This window comes from Schistocerca serialis, chromosome 2, assembly GCF_023864345.2.
Source record: "Schistocerca serialis cubense isolate TAMUIC-IGC-003099 chromosome 2, iqSchSeri2.2, whole genome shotgun sequence".
Taxonomy (NCBI): domain Eukaryota; kingdom Metazoa; phylum Arthropoda; class Insecta; order Orthoptera; family Acrididae; genus Schistocerca; species Schistocerca serialis.
The window spans coordinates 674,462,300-674,477,458 of record NC_064639.1 but is presented as its reverse complement, the minus strand read 5'-3'; positions in this window follow the sequence as shown (position 1 = coordinate 674,477,458).

Here is a 15,159-nt window from a genome sequence, read left to right as displayed (position 1 = left end):
ATTAATTTCAGTAATGAGAAAAAAACAATAATAAAACTAAGAATTATATAATTTTTTTTGTAGTACGTAATTGGCGATTGCAGGTCCTTGAGTTACAATGGTGCTGTTTTCGAATTTAGTTTTTCTTCTACTATGTTTAAACCTATCAACTAGACTCTTTAACTAGCGAATGGAAGCCCAGGAGAAAGAACTCAGAGAACTCATGATTCCAAAATACTCTATTAGAGGTAATTGATACAAAAGGAGACACATTAAAAATACGATGAGACACAGTAAAATTTCGATAGGAAATGACAAGGTACACGTACATGAGATAAATCGAACTCAGAAGGTCAATCAGTAATAATGGATGAGAATCATAATTAATGAATATCAAAGGCAAGAAAAGCACTAGAAGCTTACACAAGAATAAACACAAAACACCACACAGAGAGAGAAATAAAATATTAAGATACTGGATATAAGCTAAACAAACACTCAAATGACGCATTAAGATGAAACAGTGGTAAGTGAAAAATTATATTTGGCACAACTAGGAGAGGTTCTGAAGTAAAACTGGCTGGAAGCAAAATGTTATAGTTATACAGATAAAGAAAAATGAGAAAATGACAAGGTAGAGGAAGAGAAAGAGTAAATGTAAAATGTAGGCAACCAGTGTTAGGCCTCATTAATCTGAGTAATAAATATGATGCAGGTAACTAGATGAGATGCCAACCAATGGTAAGGAAATAGGAAAATAAGAATTTATTCGCCTGGTAATGATAGCAGGTGCCAATCATAAGTTATGAAGTAGCTAACAGGAAATGCTTTTCCTATGATAACTAAGTGACACCGAGGGTGAGGAATATGAATCAGAAAGTAGCGAGTAATGTGCAAAACAAGTCAATAGAAATATGGAAAAAAGTGTAATGTAATAGCATCAAATAATGAAAGAAAAAAATAAGGGAAGTGCATTATACAACCAGCAACTGATGAATAGCTCACCCAGCATGAAAAAACCAGCAAGTGACTTGAAGAAGCAGCAGCAGCCACAAGACGATATGAATATTTGGTTTAACGTTAGCTACTGTTTAAGCACCACAGACTGTAAATATGTCAGTGTCAGCATGATATCTGATCAGGAGTTCTATCTATCTGGTGGTTGTATTAGAAAATCCCCAATTTTGTTATACCAAAGTGATGGAATTTATGTTTGGAAGTATTAACGGTGTGTTTGACGTGCAAAAATGCCGTAGTAGGAAGACGGCCTTAGCATATATTACCAAGTCGGATTCTGACCCTATTTGCAATGTTAATGAATCCGCCCTTTCATTTAATGTACGTTTACGTAGGTGGGCGGAACGTACTCAGTTTACAGACTATACAGATCCATTTTTAGTGAACAATTGGTCGCGAGTACGATTTATAGAAAAGTATTGACTAGGTGATGCATCAATTCCTATTTTTGAATTGTTCCACAGCAGCATTCATTCACTGTCAGTAATTCTGGGAGATCATACAGTCACAGGAGGAGACTTCACTGGAACAATTAAAATATTTAACAGCAGGATAAAGTATGCTTTAGACTGGTGACTAGGTGGCGCTCGTATGTCCACTGATTCTACAAGACATTTTGGAGTAAATTGTTGGAGTCTGTTCACCAAGCTTTGCACCGATCTGAAGAAACCATCAATCAGCTATATGATTCATGTATGTTGATGTTGCCCCAGAATGGAAGTAGAACTTCATAAACCAAAGTGTGCCAGATATAGACACACAACTGTGTCTGTGTTTAAATCTGTTCATATACCCTGCAATATGAAAGTGTTTATAAATAATAAAAAAAGATTAGGTGCCACATGTGTTCGCTATGAATTCTCTGTATGCCAATGTGGGTGTGTAGTCATCAACATGACAGAGTGAATGAAACACCCCCTCTACAAGAGTGTTGTGGTAACTGACTTGTCCTGCAATGATGCTGGAAGCTGGAGGAAGAATTAGAATGGACCATTACTTCCCATTGACATAAGTGCTTCAATTTTAGGACCTGCAGACTGCAGGAAGACTAAGCTTATTCTAACTGTGTTAATGCATCCTGAGGGAGTCCACTTCAGGCATGTATATATATTTTTGGAAACCCTATTTTAGCCAAAATATCACCTATTTGTGTGACATTGAAGGAATAATGGCCCTGACATTCAGCAAAATCAGCGATATTCCATCACCTGAGAAAGTGATGTGAAAGATTGTGCATGAATTAGTGTCCAGACAACCTGCAGACTGACCACAGAGGTGAATTTTACAATAAGTACTTCACGTTATTAATGGAGTGATATGGGATAAACCATACAGAACATTCTCCCACATGAAAGCGACTATTGTGGAGTGTCTGAAAAGGATAGTTAAAAACCATATATGATCCAATTTAATCTTCATGGCTCATACACATAGCTAGGCATTCTCCAACAAATTATGTAATCAAACTGAACATTATGTGATTATTAAGAGACCTGTTGATGTACATGACAATGGACTGCTGGATACAGCATACAATCGTATGAGGATGGAGGACCTATCCAAGGAGAAGGTCAAAGTAGGTGATATGGTGCTTATTTCTAAACACAAAACTGCATTTGAGAAGTCTTACCTTAGTAACTAGTCAATGGAGATGTTTGCAGTGTCCAAAGTACAGAGGACAAACCTGAGAACTTTCATCTTAGAGAACAGTGACAGTGAAACAATTGCAGAGAGTTCTTACCCAGTGGAATTACAGAAAAGTTCTGAACCAGAGCAGAGCACAGTGTTTCTTGTAGAGCATGTCATAAGGAGTCACACAAAAAGTGCTTTAGTGAAAAGACTTGGCTTCTCAGCATCCCAAAAGAGCTGGGGGTACATTCAAAACTTGCAGTGTAATAGGGTGCACAAACATCAGACGTTGCAATAGCATATTATGCATGTTATGGAGTGCATCAGCAGAGGTGGCGGTGGCAGTCTCGATAAACTGCCAATTGAACTTCATGTTCCTGAATACAATTTCTGTGGACCTGAAACGAAACATGTCTCATTCGTGGTGAGAAGGGGATTAATTTAGTTGAAGAGGCATGCAGAAAGCATGATTTAGTGTATGCTGCAAATCAAGATTTGGTAGAATGTCACACTAGCAGTATTAATAAGTACTGTTAAGAAAGAACCAAGGATATCAAAAAGACACACTACCTTATTCTCATGTAAACTGAAGTAAGTGATAAAACTTAGTTAAAATGAAAATACATACTATAATATTTACTATTGGTAGACCAAATAACCATTAATTGAAAGAAATGAGATAACAAATATCAGACATGTTTTTATCGTCCCAAGTGAAAGGAGTTCAGTCTTCAGAGACGTTAAGTTTAATAATGATAACAATTTAACAAAAGTTAAAGGTTATAAAATGACTGTAATCAGTTAAGTAAGTTGATTTATAGGACTTTTTTCATCTTAGTGGGCGGATCTGGGTATGACATGTCAGTTATTTATGATAACCTGTTACACTTCTTCCTCTCAAGCCGATGAAAGATGTTTGTATAGAAATGTTGTTTTTGTAGTTTTTAAGCATGTAGCTTCCCACTGTGTGTGCTGTGGTCTGCTATATGTGCAGATGTGGTGAGAGAAGCATGAGCACAGAATGTCGCCAAAAACAGGACGATGATCAAATATCTCCACCTGCTGTGGTGGAATTGCTTAAACTTTGGCATCGTGGTTTGGTGCTGTTTTGGAAGGCACAGTTCGTGGCTTGGTGGTGTTTTGGAAGGCGCAGTTGAAGAAAGCGTAAAAAAAATGTCTTGGTGTTGTGTACTGAGATTCTGTGCAGGACTGATTGTATGTAATGAGTTACGTGAGTTACGAATTGAAAAGAGATCTGTCCACCCACAGTTGTAAATGTTCTTATACACTGAGGTGATGAAAGGCATGGGGTACATCCTAATATTGTGCTGGACCTACTTTTGTTAGGTGTAATGCAGCAGTTCAACGTGGCATGGACTCAACAAGTCGTTGGAAGTCCCCTGCAGAAATATTGAGCCATTCTGAATCTATAGCTTCTCATAATTGCGAAAGTCCTGCTGGTGCAGGATTTTGGGCACGAACTGACCTCTCAACTATGTCCCGTAAAAGTTTGATGGTAGTCATGTTGGCTGATCTGAGTGTCAAATTATTCGTTCAGAATAGCTGCAAATGGTCTCCAAGTAGTTCAGCATAACCACTTCCAGTCAACAATCAGTTCAGCTGGACCAGAGGACCCAGTCCATCCCGTGTAAACACAGCCCACACCATTATGGAGCCAGCACCAACTTGCACAGTGCCTTGTTGACAACTTAGGTCCATGGCTGCATGGGGTTTGTCCAACACTCAAACCCTGCCATTAGCTCTTACCAGGTGAAATCAGGACTCATCTGACCACGTCTTGGTTTTCCAGTCATCTACAGTCCACATGATATGGTCACAAGCCCAGGAGAGGTGTTGCAGGCAATCGTCATCTTCTGGCATAGCTCGTTAACACCAAATTTATCTGCACTGTCCTAACGGATAAGTTCGTCATATGTCTCACGACTCTAGCTCCAACTACCTTTCCGAATTCAAAATCTGTTAATTCCCACAATCACATTGGAAACTTGTTTACATGAATCATCAGAGTACAAATGACAGCTCTGCCAATGCAGTGCCCTTTTATACCTTGTGTACGTAATACTACTGCCATCTGTAAATGTGCATATCGCTGTGCCATGACATTTGTCACCACAGTGTACATTGGATATGAAATACAAAAGAGTTATTGAAGGACATGTATGTCGTTCAGTAACTTTCACAGTTCAGAGATACCTTTCAGTGTTTGATTCTCTGCAGAAGGTGATGAAGTCACGTGGTAAGACTTTTGTGGTACAGTATAGGAGATCCACTACATCAAGAAACTTCAAGGGGGGGTACTGTAAAAGAATAGCATGAGGGTGACAGATCTTTTGGAAGGTAACACTTCAGTTTGGTTTAATCCAGCTACAGAACTTAGCTATTAGATTTCAACATGCATTGTAAAAAGAAAAATGTGTATAGGACAGATTGTCTGTCGAAAACCACCATTCTGGAGTGATGTGCCAAGGGATACTGCTGCTTCATAATAACAGACGTACCTCAGTCACAAATGTCGTAATGCGAAAGTTAAGTATCTCAAGTGGGATAGGCAATTCCTGTTAGAAAAGGATGCGGAAGAGGCAGTTATGGACTTCGAATTTTATCAAGCGGATCCTTCAACCAGTTCATTGCTGCAATGATTGTCTCAGTGCTCATGGAGATTTTGCGTGATTGGAATCCGATTCTGGACTGTATGGCCTTTGAACAGAAACTTTTGAACGCTCCTGATATTTATTTAATATTTTCCTCTGCTGAAATGTTGGCTCTTTGCCGTTAATTTACGTGCGTGTTCTTTATTTGTTCTGAGTATTATGTGGGTGCATTAGTACAATAAAAAGTTTCTTTTGTGCTGCATCAAACCATGATGACTTTTACGTTATTGCTTTACTAAATATTAAACTGAGAAAAAGTAGTTGTGGGCCAGTGGACCAGATCCACCTAGTAAACGCAGTTTTCTATAAGTTACGAAAAAAAAGTAACTAAGTTCAGCGATCTATTTGGATCCGAAATTAAGGCTCTAAATTCATAATCACTTACAGAAAAACTGAAAGGAAGAGCGAACTATTATTGTAGCAGTTTCCAATGAAAACAAATCTTCAAGGTGAAAAGCTATGAGGATGCGTCTCAGGTGAAGTTGAAAGTGTATGGTGCTAGAGCAAATGTAATATTGTCAATTGATCCAACAATTTTTATGCACCTCCAGAACACAACAAATGCAAAAGAAGTGTGAGACAAATTGAAACAGATAGATAAAGACTCTGGACTTAGCAGAAGAATTAGTTTGCTGACTACACTCCTTGCAGCTTGCCCAGAAAACTGTACACCAATTGAAGAATCCGTAGCGAAAATAATTCCCGCCGCTATTAAGTTAAATGCTTTGACTTTTGGAGCGAGTGCACTGTATCGGCAGGGTTACCAGATGACTAAATACTAATGATATGTGCCCAGAGAACCAGTAATTGAAGACTATTAAAACTCAGTTGTTGCTGGAAGTAGCGAGGCAGCTCTTCAAGTGAACAAGAAAGTTATCAAAAACTTTGCACACAATTTCTCCAAGGGACTGCGATGCTATAATTGTAATAAGTATTGCCATAATGCAAGAAACAGTCACAGCAAAAGCAAGGGAAGCAGCAAGTCATCAGAAGCGACTTCCGATTACAAGACATTCTTCACTACAGCAGCCAAAGCGAAAAGTAATGATTCGTATACTGACTCTGGTGCTTTAGCACACTTGTCCAGTCTCCTGTGTGAAATGAATTCATGTAGATCAATCTTAACTTCACAAGTGGTAGTGACGAAAATGAGCATTCACCCTTTGAAGGAATTTATGCCACACACATTGACACACAAGTTGGTAGCAAAAGACAAAAATTAAAGTAAAAGATGTTCTTTATGTGCCACAGTTAAGTGTGAATTTACTTTATGTAATAAGATAGTGGAAAAGGGACGTTCCATCACCTTTACAAATGAGGCTGTCGCATTTACGATAACCAAAAGGCTCTATTTGCAACACGAGCTCTTGATAATGGCATGTACAAATTGGACCAGCCAGATAAATGTTCAGTTAAAACCAAGACCATAATCACTATTAAATGATGCAAAATTGTGGTGTAGAAGTTTAGGACGTATAAGACCTGACAGAGTTGAAGCTGTGCAGGAAGTTATGCCTGCTTTAGAGGAGAACTACTGATGATGCATGTATTACGTGCTTGGAAGGCAAAGAGACAAGATTACCTCTCCAACATTCTGAGTGGAAAGCGAAAGGTATCCTTGAATTAATACATTCTGACTTATGTGGACTGATGGAAACAATATCAATTAGAGGTACCAGGTATTTCCTGACACCGAAATTAACAGGTTGCAGAATTTGCGAATTATGAATTAGCAAACATCTTAAAGAATTAAGGAATTATTCATCAAGCAACAGTATTCTACACGATGGAACGAAATGGAGTAGCAGGAAAGTATTACAAAAAATTAGTACAAAGGGCAGATGCTTATTATTGGGGTGGTGCATAAGTTCAAGCGTTTTTTCATAAGTTTAATAAACACAACAGATACACGTAACACAGACCTTACACATAAACTCCTTCACTATTTCAACACTCCGCCAACACTGGCTAACTTTTCGATTCTGCGATTGTAGTGGGTTGAATGAAAAGTCATGTCTCCACTTTCGTTAACTGGATTTGAATGGGAATATTTTAAATAATCAAACGCAAAAGTAATCCTTAGAATGTGATCTTTAATTACCAATATTCACTTTTCCTACATAATCACCTGCCAATTAGATACATTTCTGCCAACGAAGAAAACGTTTTCTGAAGCCGTCACAGAAGAAGTCGACACTCTGTTTCCGCAACCACAGTCTTACAGTCCTCTCAACTTCTTCATCAGAAGCATGATGATGTCCCCACAGATCGTCTTTCGCTATTGGGAACAGATGGAAGTCAGACCGTTCTAAATCAGGACTGTATGGAAGATGCCTTATGGTGGTGAGAAGTTCTACTGTGGTGGTACGTGAGTAGGGGGACTAAGTATGTTCTGCCCCACTCTCCATTGTTGCCAGATGTATCCAAGATGGCGGAGATGACATCATCCTAGATGGCGGCCTGTAGAGTTGGCAATAGTGCATGACATCATCCTAGAAGGCGGCCATGACATCACCCAAGATGGCGGATTTTGGCGGGAAGACACTATACAATTTCCGAGAGTTTGACTTAGTTCTTATTTTAGATAGCCATGTGACTACAGCATAAAATTGAGAACGTTCCTAGATGTGCTTGTGATGGTAGGTAGCTTCGTGCAGCGATGCATCAGCCACACGTCACACATGTCCCGTTAGAATCGCAAGCGGTCAAACAGATTTCTATTGCATGATTTGTGACGTCAGTATGCGTGTCACAAATGTCCCGTTAGGATCATGGATAACAATGCACCCTGTGCTATTCTTGAACAGATTTCTGCAGCGTCTGCGAGGGTGCATCGCTCAGCAATTAGGTCTTCGCTGGACCGCAGGTAGAGAGAGGGATCGCACCAGCAGCAGTGAACATGTATGCGTGCAGCCCAGAGGATGACTTGTGACATCAGTATAACACTTGAAGAACTTTAACTGTAGAGGTGACTTTGACATGCTATCGGCAGTGGTGTTAGAGTAATGGCTCATCCTGTCTTGCGTCTGGCAGTGGCTCGTAGCGGTGTTGATGGGTGCTCCCTTGGAGTGTCTGCACTCTGCAAATAGGTCTTCGCTCCCATCTGGTCGCATCATAATGAGGCCAAGGTGATCACGTATTTCGAGAGGAATTTCTCAGGTGTCAAGTATGAAAGGGATAACGCCGCCTTATGCTTGAGGGACCCAAATGGACACCTGTGGATGGCTTGGCAGCTGATGGCACATCACTTTGCGGGGACTGAAGGTGCATCATAACTTCTGGGAGCATGTGTGATAGCTCTTTGTGGTCCAGTAGGCAGGGGGTGGCGGGCAGTGCCTGCGCACATTGTTTGTATGTCTGTTGCATTATTTTGTGAGCAGGTCTGTAGGCTGTCCTATGTATTATTTGGACAGTTTATGAGTCGATTTCGTGTCTGATCATCAGTCTATGGCATTAATTAGGACGAGTTTGCATGTGTGTGTGCTGTGTACTGAAATTATTTCGGTAGTTTAGCTGTTGTTTGCGTGTCTGCAGAGCATTATTTCGGTAATTTACAAGTAGTTTACAGCTCTTGTAGACTGTGTGGTGGACCCCAACCATGTCAGAGTGTGTGTGTTGTATCAAATCCATTCCTAAATAAATTGTTCCAAAATAAGTAAAGGACACTCCTTCCTCTCTCCAGCAGCCCAGTGCAGGCTGAGTCATTTTCCCCTCCAGACAGCCATCTTGGGTTACATCACGGAATGGACGACAGTGCCCTCTGGTTGCAGTACTGTGTACTAGATCAGTACTCTGTACCCCATGGCGATCACACTGTTGCCCGCCATTTCCGCCACCATCTTGGATTACATTACAGAATGGACGACAGTGCCCTCTGTTGGAAGTACTGTGTACTAGGTCAGTTGGACTCCAGACCTCGGTGTGCACACACTTGATGGCAGTACTGCCTCTAATTATTTAAATAAATAGTGCATGCAAAATAAAGACTTATGTCTAGCACAGGCTGAGTCCTTTTCCCCTCCAGTTCCTAGGACGAGGTGGGGGTCGGGTGTTAGTGGAGGTAGCCCAAGTGACCTATTTTCACACAAGTTTCTTAGGTTAGTAGAGGTATGTTACATTGTCCTGATGGAATTCGAACTTCCTGCCATTTTCTGGGGGTGGGGAGGGGAGAGGGGGTTGGTTAGTGGAGGTAGCCCAGTTGTCCTATCTTCCCGCCAAAATCCGCCATCTCGGATGATACTTAGTCCCCCTACTCACGTGAAGTGTGTGATTTGTCATTGTCATACTGCAGGAAAACATTTCCCTTTTCCTTTCAGACCCTGGTTATCCGTCGTTTCAGAGTTCTCTGCATTGTGATGTAATGCTCTGAATTTATTATTGTTCCACAATCAAGGAAATCACCATCTGCGTCCCAGAACACTGTGGCCATGATTTTTCCAGCTGATGGCTGCATCTTGAATTCCTTTTTCTGGGGCGAGCGTTTGTGTCGATATTCCATAGACTGACATTTCGTCTCTGCGTCGTAAAGGTGTACCATGTTTCGTCTCCTGTCACAGATGAATGGAGAAAGGCGTCACTTCATTCTCGTAACACTAGAGGAGTTCCTGCCAAATGTAAAGTCTGTGTGCTTTCATTTCAGGAGTCAGCATCTGGGGTACCCACTATGCTTGGATCTTCCGATAGCGAAGCAAAGCAGTAATGTGACCCACACGCTCTTGTCAAATGCCAATTGTGCTTGTAGTTTCTCTCTGAGTGATACGACGATCCTACTGAATCTATCTGTCAACATTTTGCTAGTGAAACTCTGTGGTTGCTGTTATAGGACATCCAACTCTTTGTTTGTGATGCAGGTCATATGTTCCCGCCTCAGCATCTTTAAACTTACTCGCCCAACGACACACGGTACTCACATCAACACAATCACCATAAACTGCTTTCATCCTCTGATGAATCTCCTTTGGGGTGACACCTTTTGCTGTCAAGAATTCAATGAGTGCACATTGCTTAAATCACAATGACTGACCGTCTGCGCAGGGTTCTATACTTTACACTGTAACAACACAACTATTCAATGCTAAGGCTTTCCGCCAACTGGAGCAGTAGAGAAGAGGATATGGAACAAGCCAGTACCTGCCGCATACCAATGCTGCCAACTGTTGAAGAGTTATGTACATGGAGGCATTACTTGTCAGTCCACCCTCGTAGAAATCATGTGGTTTTGAGGCCAAGAACCCATCGAGCCATGTTTTGGAGTGAGTTTCCATCAGGAAAGGAAGTTTCTTGAAGGTTATTCGATAGAGAGCGAAAAAGTTGAAAATCTGAGGGTGCAAGATCAGGTGTGGAATGACTTCCCAAACCAACTCGTGTATGGCGTTTTTTTTTTTTTGTCAGTGTAGCAGAATGTGGGCAGGCGGAGTATCATAACTTCATGCAGTCTTCCTAGTCATTGTTCTCGGATTGTGGCCTAAAGACATCTCAGTTGTTGACAGTAAACGTCAGCAGTGATGCTTACACCTTGAAAAGCAATTCGTAGTGCACCACGGCGTTGCTGTTCCACCAGATGCGTAACATCATCTTTTGTTGATTCACACGTCTTTGTACAGGGAGTTTCTGCTTCGTTTGGGTTCAACGATTCCTTTCTTTTCCTTGTGTAAGAATAAAGACATCATTTATTGTCACCAGTAATGACACAGGGTGGGGATGATTGGTCTTGCTCACAAACCAATTGATGATGATCAAGCAGAGATGCACATTTTGCCAACCAGTTATTTTTATTATTTTGGTTTAGAACAAGCAGTTTCTATACACCCGATTTTTGAATCTTCCCCACTGCACGCAAATGTCGCACACTGGTAGAATTGTCACAGTTCATCACAACTGCCAATTCTCGAGTACACTGGCATGGATCATTGTGGATTAATGTGTTCAAACGATCTTCATCAAACCCTGGAAGTGTTTCTGAGTGTGGAGAGTCACTAATATCTAAATGATCCACCGTAAAACGAGAAATCCATTTTCTTTACATGTTTTACCTGGTGATATTGTTCCCACATATGGCGCAAATGTTTCTGGCTGCTTCCGCTGCTGTCACCCCTCTACTGAACTCAATCAGAAGAATATGTCGCATATGTTCCGATTTCTTCACTTACCAGTCCATTTTCTAGCGTCGCTGCTCAACTCACTATCTCCAAAAGACCAAAATGGCTATATGTAAATCCAAAGAGCAACAGTGAACTACAAATAAAAAGTGACAATCGATAAACAAACCTGTAGCAGCTTGGAATACCAATACGCAAAAGAAAAGCGCTACAAACTTATGCACCTATTAATATTTGATGCAAGTTTACTAAAAGCATATTGTGGGGAAGTAATCTCTGTGGCTGCCTACCTCCTTAATAGATGACCTACAAAATTTTTAAAAGGCATGACATCAGAAGAAGCATTTACCAGAAGAAAACAAAATCTTCAGCATTTAAGAATATTTTGCATGACAGCTTTGTTTATGTACAACACAAGCAGATGTAAATGGGATAAGAAGAGCACTGGTTGCATATTGGTGTAATATTGTGAACAGAGTAAGGCATATCGCTATTTCAACCCAATCAACGAAAAGTAATAAAAGGGAGAGATACTGTTCAAAGGATTGATGATATAACTGCATCTAAAAAGTCTCAGCAGCTGGAAATTATTTCCGAAATTAAGCAAGAGGAAACAGAAATAATTGAATCTGACCCTCTTGCAGGAGAGAATGACGATCACTCAGGATGTACACTGATAAGTCAAAACATTATGATCACTGCCCATCATGAAGTTGGATGCCACCTGGTCGCGTTGCGGGCATGTGACATGCTAACAAAAGTATCTAAGCAGATGGTGGATCACCCTAGCAAAGATGTGCTATGTATGGGGAAATCCATTGAGTTAAGTGACATTGACGAATGGTAGATTATTATGCAGAGCCTGTAAACGAGTATCTCGAAAACAGTGAAGCTGATCGAGTGTTCTCGTGCTACTGTCGTGAGCATCTACAGAAAGAGGTAGGAGGACAGTGCAACTACCACTAGGCACTAAATGAATGGACGTCCACGACTCTTCATAGAATGTGGGGTTTGGAGGCTTGTCTAAGTAAGATAGATCGTGATCTATGGCACCTCTGCCGAAAGAACACAATGCTGGTGCACGCGCAAGTGTTTTTGAGTACACCGTTCATCGTACATTGTTGAACATGGAGCTCCGCAGCAGACCACCCACACGTGTTCACATGTTGACCCAACGAGATCGTCAATTACGATTGCGGTGGGCACGGGACCATCGGGACTCGACCGTCGTTGAATGGAATCATGTTCGATCTTTAGGTGAGTCACATTTCTGCTACACTAGGTCCAGGGTTGTCACTACAAACACCGTCATCTAGAAGAATGACGACTAGAAACATGAAGCGCGCCATGAACGCAGACTGGTGGGAGCGGTATTATGCTATGGGACACATTCCCCTGTGCTTGCAGTGGGACCTGATGTAGTAATCCAAGATATGCTGACAACTGCAAACCATCTGCGTCGATTCATGCTTGACATGTTCGCTGGCGGCGATGTCGTCTTTCAGCAGCATAATTATCCATGTCTTGGAGCCATAACCGTGCTTCAGTGGTTTGAGGTATATTATAATAAACTCACGTTGGGGTCTCAACGGCCAAATTCTCCTGACGTAAATCCTAAGGAACCCATCTGGGTCGCTATCACAGCATGCGAAAATCAGCGACCCATTATTTAAGCGAATTACATGACCTGGGTGTAGACATCTAATGCCACATACCTCCACAAACCTACCAACAAACTGTCGGATATCTGATACGCAAAATTAGTGATGCATTTCGTTCAAAAGACGGATAAATAAGCTATTAACCACGTGGTCATAATGTTTTGGCTCATCGGCGTATTTTATGCGACAAAGCAGCTCCGATCACAGCAGCTCCGATGATTCAAATTCACCAGGTGCTACTAAAAATTCTGCACCCTCATATCAAAGTCAAACACTCAGAATTCTGAAACTAATAAGGATGAATTATTACAGACCTATTACTCACTAGAGACAGTGAAGAAGCTTTCTGAAGTGAAGAATTTATTGGGCACCAGAATCACAAGAGATCGCAAAAAGGGACTATTACAATTAGATCAATCCCATAATATAGAGCAAACATTAAATAAATAATTGCAATCCACTGTCGACACCTTTGGGCAGCAATCAAGAACTTACACACCATATGGGCAACAATACAGAGGAATAAAGAAAGTCATAAGACATATTCCCTACAGAAATGCTTAGGTAATTTGATGCGTCGGAGTTGGGAACCAACCTGATCACACTTACACAGTAACAGCTGTAAGTCACTTCAAAAATTATACAGGCATGATTCACTGTGAGGCAGTAAAAGGAATCATGAGATACTTGAAAGGGACCAAGGTCCTGAAACAGCAGTCTTCTACGGAAGAGAATCAAGGCATCACAAGATATGCTGATGAAGACTGACCAGGAGACAAAGTAGACAGGAGGTCGGTCACCTGGTTTCTGTTTAAATCACAAGGAGCTGTGATTTCCTGGAGCAGCGAGAAGCAACACACGGTAAATTTACCAACTACTGAAACTGAGTACATGGGCCTGATCTCACCTCTGGCTACAGAAGTTAAAAAAGAAAGTTTTCCTATGCACTGAAACTGAGCCCATTTAAGTTTATTGTGATAACAAAGGTGCAGTTGACTTAGCCAAAACAGGTGACTACAATGAATGAACAAAATACATAGATATCAGACATCATTTTATTAGAGAAAAAATAGATCTAGCCCAAGTACAGCGGAACAAATCCCGATTGAGCAAATGCTCACTGCTGCATAAGAACAACACACTCACAAGAATAGACATACTAAATTATTAAGCCGTGTGTGGTGATAGTATGAAGTTTTTCATTAATAAGCACTGATTCTTTAGGGGTGTTAGAAATGAGAAACTGTGCTCTTGCTATTATACATGTTCTTTGCCATTCATTTTCATGTCTGTTTTTTATTCTCGTTCAAAAGTTTGTTTTAAATGCTAAGTACATGCATTAGTACAGTAAAACGCTTCTTATATGCTACTTCAAACTGCGATTACTTTTTTTCGCTTTACTACCAACTGTTTAAAAAAAGAAAAGAAATTTCAAAAACGACAGCGATTTTAATTTCTTAAACGGCAGTTGGAGGGGGGGTTTGCCATGTAACAAACGAATACAATTGATGCAATAGTTGAGCTAACAGTATGGATACTTTTCTGCTGGGCTAGCTCCCCCAATTAAGTGTCAAAGAAGTGTCGGTGAGAACAGTAATAACTCGGACTTACGCGATAGGTAAAAACCATGTAAATGGAATTGGTGGGTGTCGGGGTGCAATTTTACATATAAATACATACAAATTATGTTCAGTTTTGGACCAGAGACTAATGAAAACATCGTACTTTACAATAGAAATGTTTAATGATATGTTGAACAATACAACAAATTATGTTACAGTACATTGTAATCATTGCAACAATGGAAACCGAAGTCATTGTGATACAGAAAATCTAACAATGTCATCAGATGGATTTTCTTAGCAGAAATGTGCATTTTGTTGGGGTCTATTTTTTAAAAATTTGTAATCCTTTTTCCATTGAACTGATGTCTTCTGCCAAGTTTACTAATGTAATTTGAACTTCTGATAGAACTGTGTCTAAAGAATCAGGTACAGTAGTTCAAAATTTTGCTCTTGCTCACATATTTATTTAAGCTCATCAGTTGTCAGCTCTTAATTGTGTGAATCCACCAGTTCCAGGACATAACCACCATCCACCGTT